General features: G+C 49.6%; 1 protein-coding gene and 1 long non-coding RNA gene across 2 annotated transcripts in view; one reads left to right on the forward strand and one right to left on the reverse strand.

Annotated features, from left to right (window-relative positions):
- The window catches only part of tasp1 (taspase, threonine aspartase, 1), a gene marked incomplete in the record, with an annotated part of 142,909 nt that overhangs the window by 55,219 nt on the left and 72,900 nt on the right, over window positions 1-14,790 (forward strand).
- LOC139569939 (uncharacterized) lies at window positions 7,061-9,602 on the reverse strand. The gene is made up of 3 exons (XR_011673979.1): window positions 9,230-9,602; window positions 8,574-8,693; window positions 7,061-7,161 (listed from the first exon to the last, which is right to left on the reverse strand). It is a non-coding gene; the product is annotated as an uncharacterized lncRNA (long non-coding RNA).

Consider the following 14,790-nt stretch of genomic DNA (forward strand, 5'->3'; position numbering starts at 1 on the left):
AATTTGGGGGGGTGGGGGGGTGAATTCTCAGACCAGATCAGAACTTGAATGTGTTCAGAACCTCAAGAAAATCTCGAGTAGTAAGACAAAGACCTCCCTCTTAAACTCAAGCTAATAGCACTAAACCATATTCTCCCACAGTCTTCTGTTTATTCTCTCTGTCACTACAGCCAGTGGTGGGAAAATCTACTATTTGGACCACCCTGATTTAAAAAAATAAAAATAATAATAATTGTTCTCCATGTTTGTGCTACATTTAGGCTAAAGTCAATAGAGCATGTCTCGTCGTTCTCATATCCTTTATTGTGTCAGTTTATGCAAGATATTTAGGAAATGGAGTGAGACATTCCGGGTTATTGGGAGGGTTTTAGTGATAGACACTTCTGCGTTCGGTCACGGATCTAACATTGAGTGGAGAGGGAGGACTGTTGTGTTCTAACCTGTCAGGGAGGATTTCTTTGTTTCAAATTGTTTTTGATATATTTTACAGGGATATTGGGGTGGAATGATAATCTGAAGGCTTCTGTCATTTTATAACTTTATCCAATATGTTCACTGTTTGTTTTTTTCTGAAACATCTGGTTTACAATTATTTAGTTGGCAACTGAATAGTAACTTTACAGCTATTTACTTTCCCCCTCCCTTTTCTTATCCATCATACTGGTATTCACATCAACACAGATGGCTCATGGCTAATTTGGTGACCATTTCCTGTTATGCGAGGGGCTCTAATGAGCCAAATAAGCGAATTAAATGTCTTGACTTATTACGGAGAAATCAAGGTGATGTTGCTCTATTACAAGAGACATCTCTTTAACGGGTGGTGTCCATAGACTTCACAAACAACTACTACAAACTGGCGGCTGCTTCCTGTTTCTACATCTAAAATGGGTGCTTATATTCTACACAAACCCAACCTGGAAATGAAAAACTGGGCAGATCTAGTTATATACAGTGCATTCGGAAAGTATTCAGACACCTTGACTTTTTTCCACAGTTTGTTACGTTACAGCCTCATTCTACAATGGATGGAGAGAAAAAAAATCCTCATCAATCTTCACACAATATCACATGACGACAAAGTGAAAACAGGTTTATAGAAATTTTGGCAAATGTATAAAAAAACAAAAAAACAGACATACCTTATTTACATAAGTATTCAGACCCTTTGCTATGAGACTCGAAATTGAACTCAGGTGCATCCTGTTTCCATTGATCATCCTTGAGATGTTTCTACAACTGTGGTAAATTCAATTGATTGGACATGATTTGGACATGATTTGGAAAGGCACACAGCTGTCTATATAAGGTCCCACAGTTGACAGTGCATGTCAGAGCAAAAACCAAGCCATGAGGTTGAAGGAATTGTCCGTAGAGCTCCGAGACAGGATTGTGTCGAGGCACAGATCTGGGGAAGGGTACGAAAAACGTTCTGCAGCATTGAAGGTCCCCAAGAACCCAGCGGCCTCCATCATTCTTAAATGGAAGAAGTTTGGAACCACCAAGACTCTTCCTAGAGCTGCTGCCCGGCCAAACTGAGCAATCGGGGGAAAAGGGCCACAGTCAGGGTCAGTCTGACAGAGCTCCAGAGTTCCTCTGTGGGGAAGGGAGAACCTTCCAGAAGGACAACAATCTCTGCAGCACTCCACCAATCAGGCCTTTATGGTAGAGTGGCCAGACGGAAGCCACTCCTCAGTAAAAGGCACATGACAGCCTGCTTGGAGTTTGACAAAAGGCACCTAAAGGACTATCAGACCATGAGAAACAAGATTCTCTGGTCTGATGAAACCAAGATCGAACTCTTTGGCCTGAATGCCAAGCGTCACGTCTGGAGGAAACCTAGCACTATCCCTACGGTGAAGCATGGTGGTGGCAGCATCATGCTGTGGGGATGTTATTCAGCGGCAGGGACTGGGAGACTAGTCAGGATCGAGGGAAAGATGAAAGGAGCAAAGTACAGAGAGATCCTTGATGAAAACCTGCTCCAGAGTACTCAGGATCTCAGAATGGGGTGAAGGTTCACCTTCCAACAGGATAACAACCCTAAGTACACTGCCAAGACATGTCATATATAAAGCTATTACCCTCCTTCCCTCTAATCACAACATTCAACCATCATCAAGTCTAAGTAGCAGAGCAGGAAAACACCAAAGTTGTTCTCATAATATCACATAGTAATTGATTCTGTCTCCCGTTACTACGTCAACAGAACTCTCATTGACTCCTAAAAAAAGCATGACCTTTCATTGGCTGAACCCGTCTGGTCTGAGACTCCTATAAAAGCATGCCTTTTCATTGGCTGAGGCCCTGTCTGGTCTGAGACTTCTATAAAAGCATGACCTTTCATTGGCTGAACCCGTCTGGTCTGAGACTTCTATAAAAGCATGACTTTTCATTGGCTGAGGCCCTGTCTGGTCTGAGACTTCTATAAAAGCATGACCTGTCATTGGCTGAGGCCCTGTCTGGTCTGAGACTTCTATAAAAGCATGACCTTTCATTGGCTGAGGCCCTGTCTGGTCTGAGACTCCTATAAAAGCATGACCTTTCATTGGCTGAGGCCCTGTCTGGTCTGAGACTCCTATAAAAGCATGACCTTTCATTGGCTGAGGCCCTGTCTGGTCTGAGACTTCTATAAAAGCATGACCTTTCATTGGCAGAGGCCCTGTCTGGTCTGAGACTCCTATAAAAGCATGACCTTTCATTGGCAGAGGCCCTGTCTGGTCTGAGACTTCTATAAAAGCATGACCTTTCATTGGCTGAACCCCTGTCTGCTATGAGACTTGTTGGTCCTCTCTCTTCCTGCAGCATGTCCCCTATATTCATTTAGCGGTGGTGGCCCAAATATTTCTGCCCGAGATGCCCTTTTAAATGGACAGTGCGAGATTTTACAAATTATGGAAGTTCCTAACTAGCGTTACTGCAATTGCTAACTAGCATGCTGTTCCCATAGACTTCCAGTCATTGAGCGAACGCTAGTTAATAAAACTAAACTTCAACTTCATTTCAAACTGCACGCAAAGTCATCAACAATGGTTCATCTGACTTTGGGTAGTTAGAAAAAGGGCTTAATTACCAAAATCTAACACTATCCCTTTAAGATCAGAGTGACAAGTTACAACTTATATTTGTAACAAACAGACCGGGCCATGAGCCAACAGCCACCTCCTCATCTCCCTACAGTCCAGTGGTGCTCGTCAGGTATATTTCAGACGGTGTCAACATAATGACATTTTCATGCATTTTGGAGTAGAATGTCTTTTTAAAAAGTCACCAGAAGTGACCTTCTCAGTCATTCAATGAAAATAAAAAAATCCTGTAAATTTGCAGCCACTGTTGAAAAAAAAAATCAGAGGAGAAACTCTGTCTCGCTCTCCCTCTTTCTACCCCTCTCTCACTCTATCCTTTGCGCTCTCTCTTCGCTTCCACCCTTCGCGCTCTCTCTCTTCGCTTCCACCCTTCGCTCTCTCTCTCCGCCTCCACACTTCGCTCTCTCTCTCCGCCTCCACCCTTCGCTCTCTCTTCGCTTCCACCCTTCGCTCTCTCTCTCCGCCTACACCCTTCGCTCTCTCTCCGCCTACACCCTTCTCGCTCTCCCTCCTTCCTTCGCGCTCTCTCTCCGCCTACACCCATTGCGCTCTCTCTCCGCCTCCACCCATCGCTCTCTCTCCGCCTCCACCCATCGCTCTCTCTCCGCCTCCACCCATCGCTCTCTCTCCGCCTCCACCCATCGCTCTCTCTCCGCCTCCACCCATCGCTCTCTCTCCGCCTCCACCCATCGCTCTCTCTCCGCCTCCACCCATCGCTCTCTCTCCGCCTCCACCCTTCTCTCTCTCCCTCCCTCCATCCTTCGCTCTCTCTCCCTCCCTCCCTCCATCCTTCTCGCTCTCTCTCTCCCTCCATCCTTCGCTCTCTCCCTCCCTCCATCCTTCGCTCTCTCCCTCCATCCTTCGCTCTCTCTCTCCCTCCATCCTTCGCTCTCTCTCTCCCTCCATCCTTCGCTCTCTCTCTCCCTCCATCCTTCGCTCTCTCTCTCCCTCCATCCTTCGCTCTCTCTCTCCCTCCATCCTTCGCTCTCTCTCTCCCTCCATCCTTCGCTCTCTCTCTCTCCCTCCATCCTTCGCTCTCTCTCTCCCTCCATCCTTCGCTCTCTCTCTCTCCCTCCATCCTTCGCTCTCTCTCTCCCTCCATCCGCTCTCTCTCTCTCCCTCCATCCTTCGCTCTCTCTCTCCCTCCATCCGCTCTCTCTCTCTCTCCCTCCCTCCCTCCATCCTTTTCGCTCTCTCCCTCCCTCCCTCTATCCTTTTCGCTCTCTCTCTCCCTCCATCCTTCGCTCTCTCTCTCTCCCTCCATCCTTCGCTCTCTCTCTCTCCCTCCATCCTTCGCTCTCTCTCTCTCCCTCCATCCTTCGCTCTCTCGCTCTCCCTCCATCCTTCGCTCTCTCTCTCTCCCTCCATCCTTCGCTCTCTCGCTCTCCCTCCATCCTTCGCTCTCTCGCTCTCCCTCCATCCTTCTCCCTTTCCTTGCCAGCACTGCATAGTTAGTGTGAGTCTGGGAGCAGAGAGAGACAGTCTAGTCAGACTCCCTTGTTGGCTCTGTTTCCTCTCTCTCCCGCTTTCTTCTTCTTTCTTGCCCTCTTTCGCTTTCTCTCATACCCCTCTTCCTCCCTCTCTCTTTCCCTCTGCCAGCTCTGCTCAGTTAATCCATCTCCATTTATGAGCGAGACATAAAGGAGAAACTCTAAACTAACAAAACAGAACCGCTCCATTGAAAAAAATACTAGTTGTTTTTAGTGGTCAAAAGGCAACGTGAGGAGACGTCACACTTTGAGAACAAGGACAATAGGTCTACATAGTGAAATGTCACCAGCAGGCTAATGCACAACAGATAATCCAACTTCTTTCCATTTGGAGGATTCCAAGAAACTGGGTCTTGAGAAGGGTCGGTCCGCTGAGGAGGAATACTGCCCAGCCCCTGGCTGCCTCCCAAACGTAACCCTATATAGTGCACTACATCTGACCAGGAACCAATAGGGTGTCACTACATCTGACCAGAACCAATAGGGTGCCACTACATCTGACCAGAACCAATAGGGTGTCACTACATCTGACCAGAACCAATAGGGTGTCACTACATCTGACCAGAACCAATAGGGTGTCACTACATCTGACCAGAACCAATAGGGTGTCACTACATCTGACCAGAACCAATATGGGTGTCACTACATCTGCCAGAACCAATAGGGTGTCACTACATCTGATCAGAACCATAGGGTGTCACTACATCTGACCAGAACCAATAGGGTGTCACTACATTGACCAGAACCAACAGGATGTCACTACATCTGACCAGAACCAATAGGGTGTCACTACATCTGACCAGAACCAATAGGGTGTCACTACATCTGACCTGAACCAATAGGGTGCCATTTGGGTCACAAATCCCCCACATGACCTCTCATGCACCCTCCCTCAGCTACATAAGAGACGACGTGACACAGTCAGTGACTTAGTCAGCTACATAAGAGACGACGTGACACAGTCAGTGACTTAGTCAGCTACATAAGAGATCAAATGGCACACAACTCCTTATAGCCCTCAAAATCAGCTCTGGACCTTGTAGTCAGTTGCACTGTGTTTCTTCATTCTTCTCCTCTAATCAGGTACTGATTTAGACCTGGGACACCAGGTGGGTGATTCCCCTCTAATCAGGGACTGATTTAGACCTGGGACACCAGGTGGGTGATTCCCCTCTAATCAGGGCCTGATTTAGACCTGGGACACCAGGTGGGTGATTCTCCTCTAATCAGGGACTGATTTAGACCTGGGACACCAGGTGGGGGATTCCCCTCTAATCAGGGACGGATTTAGACCTGGGACACCAGGTGGGTGATTCTCCTCTAATCAGGGACGGATTTAGACCTGGGACACCAGGTGGGGGATTCCCCTCTAATCAGGGACGGATTTAGACCTGGGACACCAGGTGGGTGATTCTCCTCTAATCAGGTACGGATGTAGACCTGGGACACCAGGTGGGTGATTCTCCTCTAATCAGGTACGGATGTAGACCTGGGACACCAGGTGGGTGATTCTCCTCTAATCAGGGACTGATTTAGACCTGGGACACCAGGTGGGTGATTCTCCTCTAATCAGGGACTGATTTAGACCTGGGACACCAGGTGGGTGATTCTCCTCTAATCAGGTACGGATGTAGACCTGGGACACCAGGTGGGTGATTCCCCTCTAATCAGGGGCTGATTTAGACCTGGGACACCAGGTGGATGATTCTCCTCTAATCAGGGACTGATTTAGACCTGGGACACCAGGTGGATGATTCTCCTCTAATCAGGGACTGATTTAGACCTGGGACACCAGGTGGGTACAATTAATTATCAAGTAGAACAGAAAACTAGCAGACTCCGGACCTCGTAGGGTAAGAGGTGAATACCCCTACCCTATACAGTGCACCACTTCAGACCAGGTCTCTGGTTAAAAGTAGTGCCGTTTGGAATACATAACTGTATCTGACTTACATCTGCACTTCAGAAACATTCAATCATTGCAAGTTAAGGACGCAATACACAGAAATTGCTCCTCCATTTCCTGGTTGCTAAAATTGTAATAGTTTGACTAACTTCAGTCTATGTGACAAAACAAGCAATGTAGAGAATCTAAACCGCTGTGAAATATACTTTCCATAAAAAACATTTTTTCAGCTGTTTGTTGCTGGTGTAAAAAAACGCAAGTAAAAAAGACGCAAAAACGAAACATAAGAACAGGAAGCATAGAATTACGCACATAGAACAGATCTACCTCTTCTCAGACTTGCTTTCAATGAGAATGACAGATCTATAACTCACATTTCTATGTGAATTTGGTCAGGTCACCAGAAAAAAGTAACATATTGCAGCTTTAAAAGCAGGCAGGTCCAAACTAACTTCTTCCTCTTCTTCAAACGTTAGGGAACACAAGGAGCTTCAAGTCTCAAAATAGGCTTTTAGTCAAATCAAAATGACTGTAAACTGAGATATTTAGACAGATGACAGAGCCCATCAACACAAGGTATTGGGAGAAGGATTGTTTTACCTGAAGTACTCACTGCTGTAGAGTAAGGGTTCAGGGTACTGGTGTTCTCAGCCCAGCACCCACATCCATGATGAGCAGCCTAGAGAGAGAGAGACAGAGAGAGAGAGAGAGAGACAGAGAGAGAGAGAGAGAGAGAGAGAGAGAGAGAGTAAAAGAAAGAGAGAGAGCGAGAAAAAGAGAGAAAAAGAGAGCGAGCGAGAGAGCGAGAGAGCGAGAGAGCATTACTATTGCGCTCTCTCAGCTAGTAGATTAAATGTTTTATTTATTAAATGATGGAAATAAGTAGTGGACAAGGAGTAAAGTAAATACAAGTCAAAACCTCTTGTAGAGACGAGTGGCAACATATCACTCTGTTAAAGTCCTGTCCTGGACTGTCCCACTCTGTTAAAGCCCTGTCCTGGACTGTCCCACTCTGGTAAAGCCCTGTCCTGGACTGTCCCACTCTGGTAAAGCCCTGTCCTGGACTGTCCCACTCTGTTAAAGCCCTGTCCTGGACTGTCCCACTCTGTTAAAGCCCTGTCCTGGACTGTCCCACTCTGGTAAAGCCCTGTCCTGGACTGTCCCACTCTGGTAAAGCCCTGTCCTGGACTGTCCCACTCTGGTAAAGCCCTGTCCTGGACTGTCCCACTCTGGTAAAGCCCTGTCCTGGACTGTCCCACTCTGCCTGGCACCCAGAGGACAAGGTTACTGTACCTGTCCCACCCTGCCTGGGACCCAGAGGACATGGTTACTGTCCCACTCTGCCTGGCACCCAGAGGACATGGTTACTGTCCCACCCTGCCTGGCACCCAGAGGACATGGTTACTGTCCCACCCTGCCTGGCACCCAGAGGACATGGTTACTGTCCCACCCTGCCTGGGACCCAGAGGACATGGTTACTGTCCCACCCTGCCTGGCACCCAGAGGACATGGTTACTGTACCTGTCCCACCCTGCCTGGCACCCAGAGGACATGGTTACTGTACCTGTCCCACCCTGCCTGGCACCCAGAGGACATGGTTACTGTCCCACCCTGCCTGGCACCCAGAGGACATGGTTACTGTCCCTGTCCCACCCTGCCTGGCAGCCAGAGGACATGGTTACTGTCCCACCCTGCCTGGCACCCAGAAGACATGGTTACTGTCCCACCCTGCCTGGCACCCAGAGGACATGGTTACTGTCCCACCCTGCCTGGCACCCAGAGGACATGGTTACTGACCCACCCTGCCTGGCAGCCAGAGGACATGGTTACTGTCCCACCCTGCCTGGCACCCAGAGGACATGGTTACTGACCCTGTCCCACTCTGCCTGGCACCCAGAGGACATGGTTACTGTCCCACCCTGCCTGGCACCCAGAGGACATGGTTACTGTCCCACCCTGCCTGGCACCCAGAGGACATGGTTACTGTCCCTGTCCCACCCTGCCTGGCACCCAGAGGACATGGTTACTGTACCTGTCCCACCCTGCCTGGGTGTTTCATGGCTAAACCCCCAGAGGACATGGTTACTGTACCTGTCCCACCCTGCCTGGGTGTTTCATGGCTAAACCCCCAGAGGACACTGCAGCTGCCACATTCCCCTCTCTGTCCACTACGATCGCTCCCACCGTGTCCAGCAACCCCGATCCATTCTCCTAAAGGGAAAAACAAGATTGGGTGACTCAGAAAGCATTCATACACCGACTCACTGAGGAAAACAAGGTCTATAAAAAGGTGAATCCTAACCTTCCATCCAAATCAACTTTTAACTTAGTCATGCCCTTGATTTCAACGGGAGACTAAGTTCAAATTCGAATCAAGCAAATGTTAGGATTCACCTTTAAAATGATCAGATAAACCATCAAATTAAATCTATTTAATTGAGTAGACATACAGTACATGTGGTTCTGTCTAACAGTAGGCCTCTTAATAAGCATGGTAGTGAAAATACAGGGGCTGGCAATATCCCTCTCTCCATAAAACATGAAGAAACGTGTGAACGCTATGGCCAAGGCAAACTCAATCGATCATGCTTAGCTCACAGACTTCCAGACGTTCTAAACATAGGAATGAACATATTTTGCTCAGACATCTTTCCTTGACAACCAGACATGGGAAAATTCCTTTGAATATGGGACCCAGGTTCAACATTAATACGATCAGGAAATGATTTATCCTTCTCTCCTCTCACATTTTTCATCTGTTCATTCTCTGTTGTTCTTCTGAACAGTTTGTTTTCTTCACTGATTGGGGTTTTCTTTGGAAGGGGCTTGTTGGTGAATCGGAGCAGAGGGAAAGGCCGGTGGATGGCCTGATGAAACGCTCTTCCACAGACTCTCCCTCTCCCCGTGTCTGTCTGTCTGTCTGTCTGTCTGTGAACCTGTGTTTAAAGATTCAGACTCTAGCCTTTGCAAAACAAACCCTGTACAGAAACACATTGTATTAAACCAGCAGTCTCCAGGGACTCCTCGCCAACAGCCAACAGTCTCCAGGGACTCCTCGCCAACAGCCAGCAGTCTCCAGGGACCCCTCGCCAGCAGTCTCCAGGGACCCCTCGCCAGCAGTCTCCAGGGACTCCTCGCCAGCAGTCTCCAGGGACTCCTCGCCAGCAGTCTCCAGGGACTCCTCGCCAGCAGTCTCCAGGGACTCCTCGCCAGCAGTCTCCAGGGACTCCTCGCCAGCAGTCTCCAGGGACCCCTCGCCAACAGTCTCCAGGGACCCCTCGCCAACAGTCTCCAGGGACCCCTCGCCAGCAGTCTCCAGGGACCCCTCGCCAACAGTCTCCAGGGACCCCTCGCCAGCAGTCTCCAGGGACCCCTCGCCAACAGTCTCCAGGGACCCCTCGCCAACAGTCTCCAGGGACCCCTCGCCAACAGTCTCCAGGGACCCCTCGCCAACAGTCTCCAGGGACCCCTCGCCAACAGTCTCCAGGGACCCCTCGCCAACAGTCTCCAGGGACTCCTCGCCAACAGTCTCCAGGGACTCCTCGCCAACAGTCTCCAGGGACTCCTCGCCAACAGTCTCCAGGGACCCCTCGCCAACAGTCTCCAGGGACTCCTCGCCAGCAGTCTCCAGGGACCCCTCGCCAACAGTCTCCAGGGACCCCTCGCCAGCAGTCTCCAGGGACCCCTCGCCAGCAGTCTCCAGGGACCCCTCGCCAGCAGTCTCCAGGGACCCCTCGCCAACAGTCTCCAGGGACCCCTCGCCAGCAGTCTCCAGGGACCCCTCGCCAACAGTCTCCAGGGACCCCTCGCCAACAGTCTCCAGGGACCCCTCGCCAACAGTCTCCAGGGACCCCTCGCCAACAGTCTCCAGGGACCCCTCGCCAACAGTCTCCAGGGACCCCTCGCCAACAGTCTCCAGGGACCCCTCGCCATCAGTCTCCAGGGACCCCTCGCCAACAGTCTCCAGGGACCCCTCGCCAACAGTCTCCAGGGACTCCTCGCCAACAGTCTCCAGGGACCCCTCGCCAACAGTCTCCAGGGACCCCTCGCCAACAGTCTCCAGGGACTCCTCGCCAACAGTCTCCAGGGACTCCTCGCCACCAGTCTCCAGGGACTCCTCGCCACCAGTCTCCAGGGACTCCTCGCCAGCAGTCTCCAGGGACACCTCGCCAACAGCCAGCAGTCCCACATCAGACTGAACATGTATCAGGCAAAGACAGCTCCTTCTCAAAAGATACATGGACATCATTCATGCTGTAGATCTTAGGGATTTTAGTCAAACATTTCTTGAACGTCAGATACACAATATATACTACAGTATGCGGACCCCCGTTCAAATTAGTGGATTCGGCTATTTCAACCACACCCGCTGCTGACAGGTGTTTAAAAACAAGCACACAAGGCCTCCCGTGTGGCGCAGCGGTCTAAGGCACTGCATCGCAGTGCTAGCTGTGCCACTAGAGATCCTGGTTCGAGTCCAGGCTCTGTCACAGCCGACCGGGAGACCCATGGGGTGGCGCACAATTGTCCGAGTGTCGTCTAGGTTAGGGGAGGGTTTGGCCGGCAGGGATGTTCTTATCCCATCGCACTCTAGCAACTTCTGTGGCGTGCCAGGCGCAGTGCACGCTGACACGGTCGCCAGGTGTACAGAAAGCGAGCTCCATACAGAAATGGTTCATTGAGATCGGTGTGGAAGAACTTGACTGGCCTGCACAGAGCCCTGAACTCAACCCCATCGAACACCTTTGGGATGAAATGGAACACAGACTGCGAGCCAGGCCTAATCGCCCAACATCAGTGCCCGACCTCACTAATGCTCTTGTGGCTGAATGGAAGGAAGTCCCCACAGCAATGTTCCAACATCTAGTGGAAAGCCTTCCCAGAACAGTGGAGGCTGTTATAGCAGCAAAGGGGGGACCACCTCCATATTAATGCCCATGATTTTGTAATGAGATGTTCGACGAGCAGGTGTCCATCAGAGTATATGAGCGGAGCAAGGAGTGGAGCCCAATTTGACTGGAGCGTGGAGCGACATTCCCAAATGGCCTTCTCGCCCACTCCAATAGCGCTCACTTCACGGGCTCAGCGCATGCCCGACCCAGCATGCATTTGTAGTCTACTCGTGTGCTGCTATAGCCCCTTGAGAGAGCACTGATCGATGAGCGATGAGTGGGACTTCCAAAACGCTGGTCCACATATACTACATGACCAAAAGTATGTCAAAAATCTATTACAAGTAAGATTATATTAGTTCTGTGCAATTCAATTTCTAAAAGTTCCACTCTTCTCTGTCCGCATGGTTTTCACATGTGGAACAGGTGTTACTGTATTTAATTTTTTTTTTTAATCAGAGAGAAATTAAAATGGGAACATTTTTATGGCTTGGCAAACACAGAGACATAATAACATTGCTGTATGAAAATCAGAACCAGACCAGCTGCAATCAACATTTTTTTAAATGAAATCAACACGGTTTGTTTGTGCTCTCTCTCTCTCTCCCTCCCTCCCTCCCTCTCTCCCTCCCTCCCTCCCTCTCTCCCTCTCTCCCTCTCTCCCTCTCCTAGATTCGTCAAATGGAAGCTGTTTTGAATTGGTCTGCTATAAAGTTCAACAAGTTCATCATTTCATAACATTTTCATACAGTTGTAGGCATCAGCAAGGAGGTAATGAGATAGCAACAAAACCACCTCAGGACCAGCCATGTTACGATTTTAGTCAAATCAAATAAATCACATTGTATTTTGGTCACATGCTTTGTGAACAGCAGGTGTAGTGTAACAGTGAAATGCTTCCTTCCCAACAATGCAGAGAGAAAAATATAGAACAATTATAACACAAGGACTAAATACACAATGAGTAACGATAACTTGGCTATAAACACTGAGTACCAGTACTGAGTAACGATAACTTGGCTATATACACTGAGTACCAGTACTAAGACGATGTGCAGGGGTACGAGGTCATTGAGGTAGATACTGTACATAACGGTAGGGGTAAAGTAACTAGGCAACAGGATAGATAATAAACAACAGCAGCAGCGTATGAGGTCCAATGCAGATAGTCTGGGTAGCTATTCGGTTAACTATTTACACAGAACAAAAAAATATTAAAAACGCAACTTCAAAAAAAAATTGAACCTTTATTTAAACTAGGTAAGTTTTGTTTAGAACACATTCTTATTTACAATGACGGCCTACCACGGACGACGCTGGGCCAATTGTGCACCACCCTATGCACAATTGGCCATGCAACAGACTGGAATCGAACCAGGGTCTGTAGTGACGCCTCGAGCATTGAGATGCAGTGCCTTAGACCGCTGCGCCACTCGGGAGCCCATGTAAAGTGTTTTATTTCAGGTCACGAAACATGGGGATCGTCGCAGAAATCTTCCATACGCACAAAAAGCGTATTTATATTTTTTGTTTTGGGGGGGGCAATTTTGTTTACAACCCTGTTAGTGAATATTTCTCCTTTGCCAAAATAATCCATCCACCTGACAGGTGTCGCATATCAAGAAGCTGAAAAAAAACAGCATGGTCATTACACAGGTGCACCTTGTGCTGTGGACAAACGGCCACACTAAAATGTGCAGTTTTGTCACACAACACAATGCCACAGATGTCTCTAGTTTTGAGGGAGTGTGCAATTGGCATGTTGACTGCAGGAATGTCCACCAGAGCTGTTGCCAGAGAAATGAAAGTTAATTTCTCTACCAATTTGGAAACCAGGCCAGCCCAGGACCTCCACATCTGGTTTCTTCACATGCGGGATCTTCTGATGAGGGTTGGGGGGGGGGGGGTGCTGAGTACTATTTCTGTCTATAATAAAGCACTTTTGTGGGTAAAAACTCATTCTGATTGGCTGGGCCTGGCTGGCTCCCAAGTGGGTGTCCTCCCAGGCCCACCCATGGCTGCGTCCCTGCCCAGTCATGTGAAATCCATAGATTAGGGCCTAATGAATTGATTTACATTGACGGATTTCCTTATATGAACTGTAACTTCATTAAAATATTAGAAATTGTTGCGTTTCTCTTTTTGTTCAGTTTAGCAGGAAGTGTGTGTGTGTGTGTGTGTGTGTGTGTGTGTGTGTGTGTGTGTGTGTGTGTGTGTGTGTGTGTGTGTCAGTCTTATGGCTTGGGGGTAGAAGCTGTTCAGGGTCCTGTTGGTTCCAGACTTGGTGTATTGGTACCGCTTGCCGTGTGGTAGCAGAGAAAACAGTCTTACTTGGGTGGCTGGAGTCTTTGACTAAAGCCTTCCTCTGACACCGCCTGGTATAGAGGTCCTGGATGGCAGGAAGTTGGGCCCCGGTGATGTACTGGGCCTTCCTCTGACACCGCCTGGTATAGAGGTCCTGGATGGCAGGAAGTTGGGCCCCGGTGATGTACTGGGCCTTCCTCTGACACCGCCTGGTATAGAGGTCCTGGATGGCAGGAAGTTGGGCCCCGGTAATGTACTGGGCCTTCCTCTGACACCGCCTGGTATAGAGGTCCTGGGTGGCAGGAAGCTGGGCCCCGGTGATGTACTGGGCCTTCCTCTGACACCGCCTGGTATAGAGGTCCTGGATGGCAGGAAGTTGGGCCCCGGTGATGTACTGGGCCTTCCTCTGACACCGCCTGGTATAGAGGTCCTGGATGGCAGGAAGTTGGGCCCCAGTGATGTACTGGGCATTCCTCTGACACCGCCTGGTATAGAGGTCCTGGATGGCAGAAAGTTGGGCCCCGGTGATGTACTGGGCCTTCCTCTGACACCGCCTGGTATAGAGGTCCTGGATGGCAGGAAGTTGGGCCCCGGTGATGTACTGGGCCTTCCTCTGACACCCCCTGGTATAGAGGTCCTGGATGGTTGGAAGTTGGGCCCCAGTGATGTACTGGGCCTTACGGACTACCCTCTGTAGCGCCTTGTGGTCAGATGCCAAGCCGTTGCCATAACAAGCAGTGCTGCAGTCCATCAAGATGCTCTCAATGGTGCAGCTGTAGAACTATTTGAAGATCTGAGGGCCCGTGTCAAATCTTTTCAGCCTGCTGAGGGGGAAGAGACGTTGACGTGCCCTATTCACGTTGGTGTGCTTGCACCATGTTAATTCTTTAGTGATGTGGAAACGGAGGAACTTGAAGCTATTAACCCGCTCCACTACAGCCCTATCGATGTGGATGGGGGCGTGGCCTAGCCCTCCACTTCCTGTAGTCCACGATCAGCTCCTTTGTCTTGCTGACGTTGAGGGAGAGGTTGTTGTTCTGGCACCACCAGGTCTCTGACCTCCTCCGTGTAGGCGGTCTCGTCGTCGTCGGTATTCAGGCCTTCCACCGTTG

This window comes from Salvelinus alpinus, chromosome 3 (assembly GCF_045679555.1).
Source record: "Salvelinus alpinus chromosome 3, SLU_Salpinus.1, whole genome shotgun sequence".
In the NCBI taxonomy this organism is placed as follows: domain Eukaryota; kingdom Metazoa; phylum Chordata; class Actinopteri; order Salmoniformes; family Salmonidae; genus Salvelinus; species Salvelinus alpinus.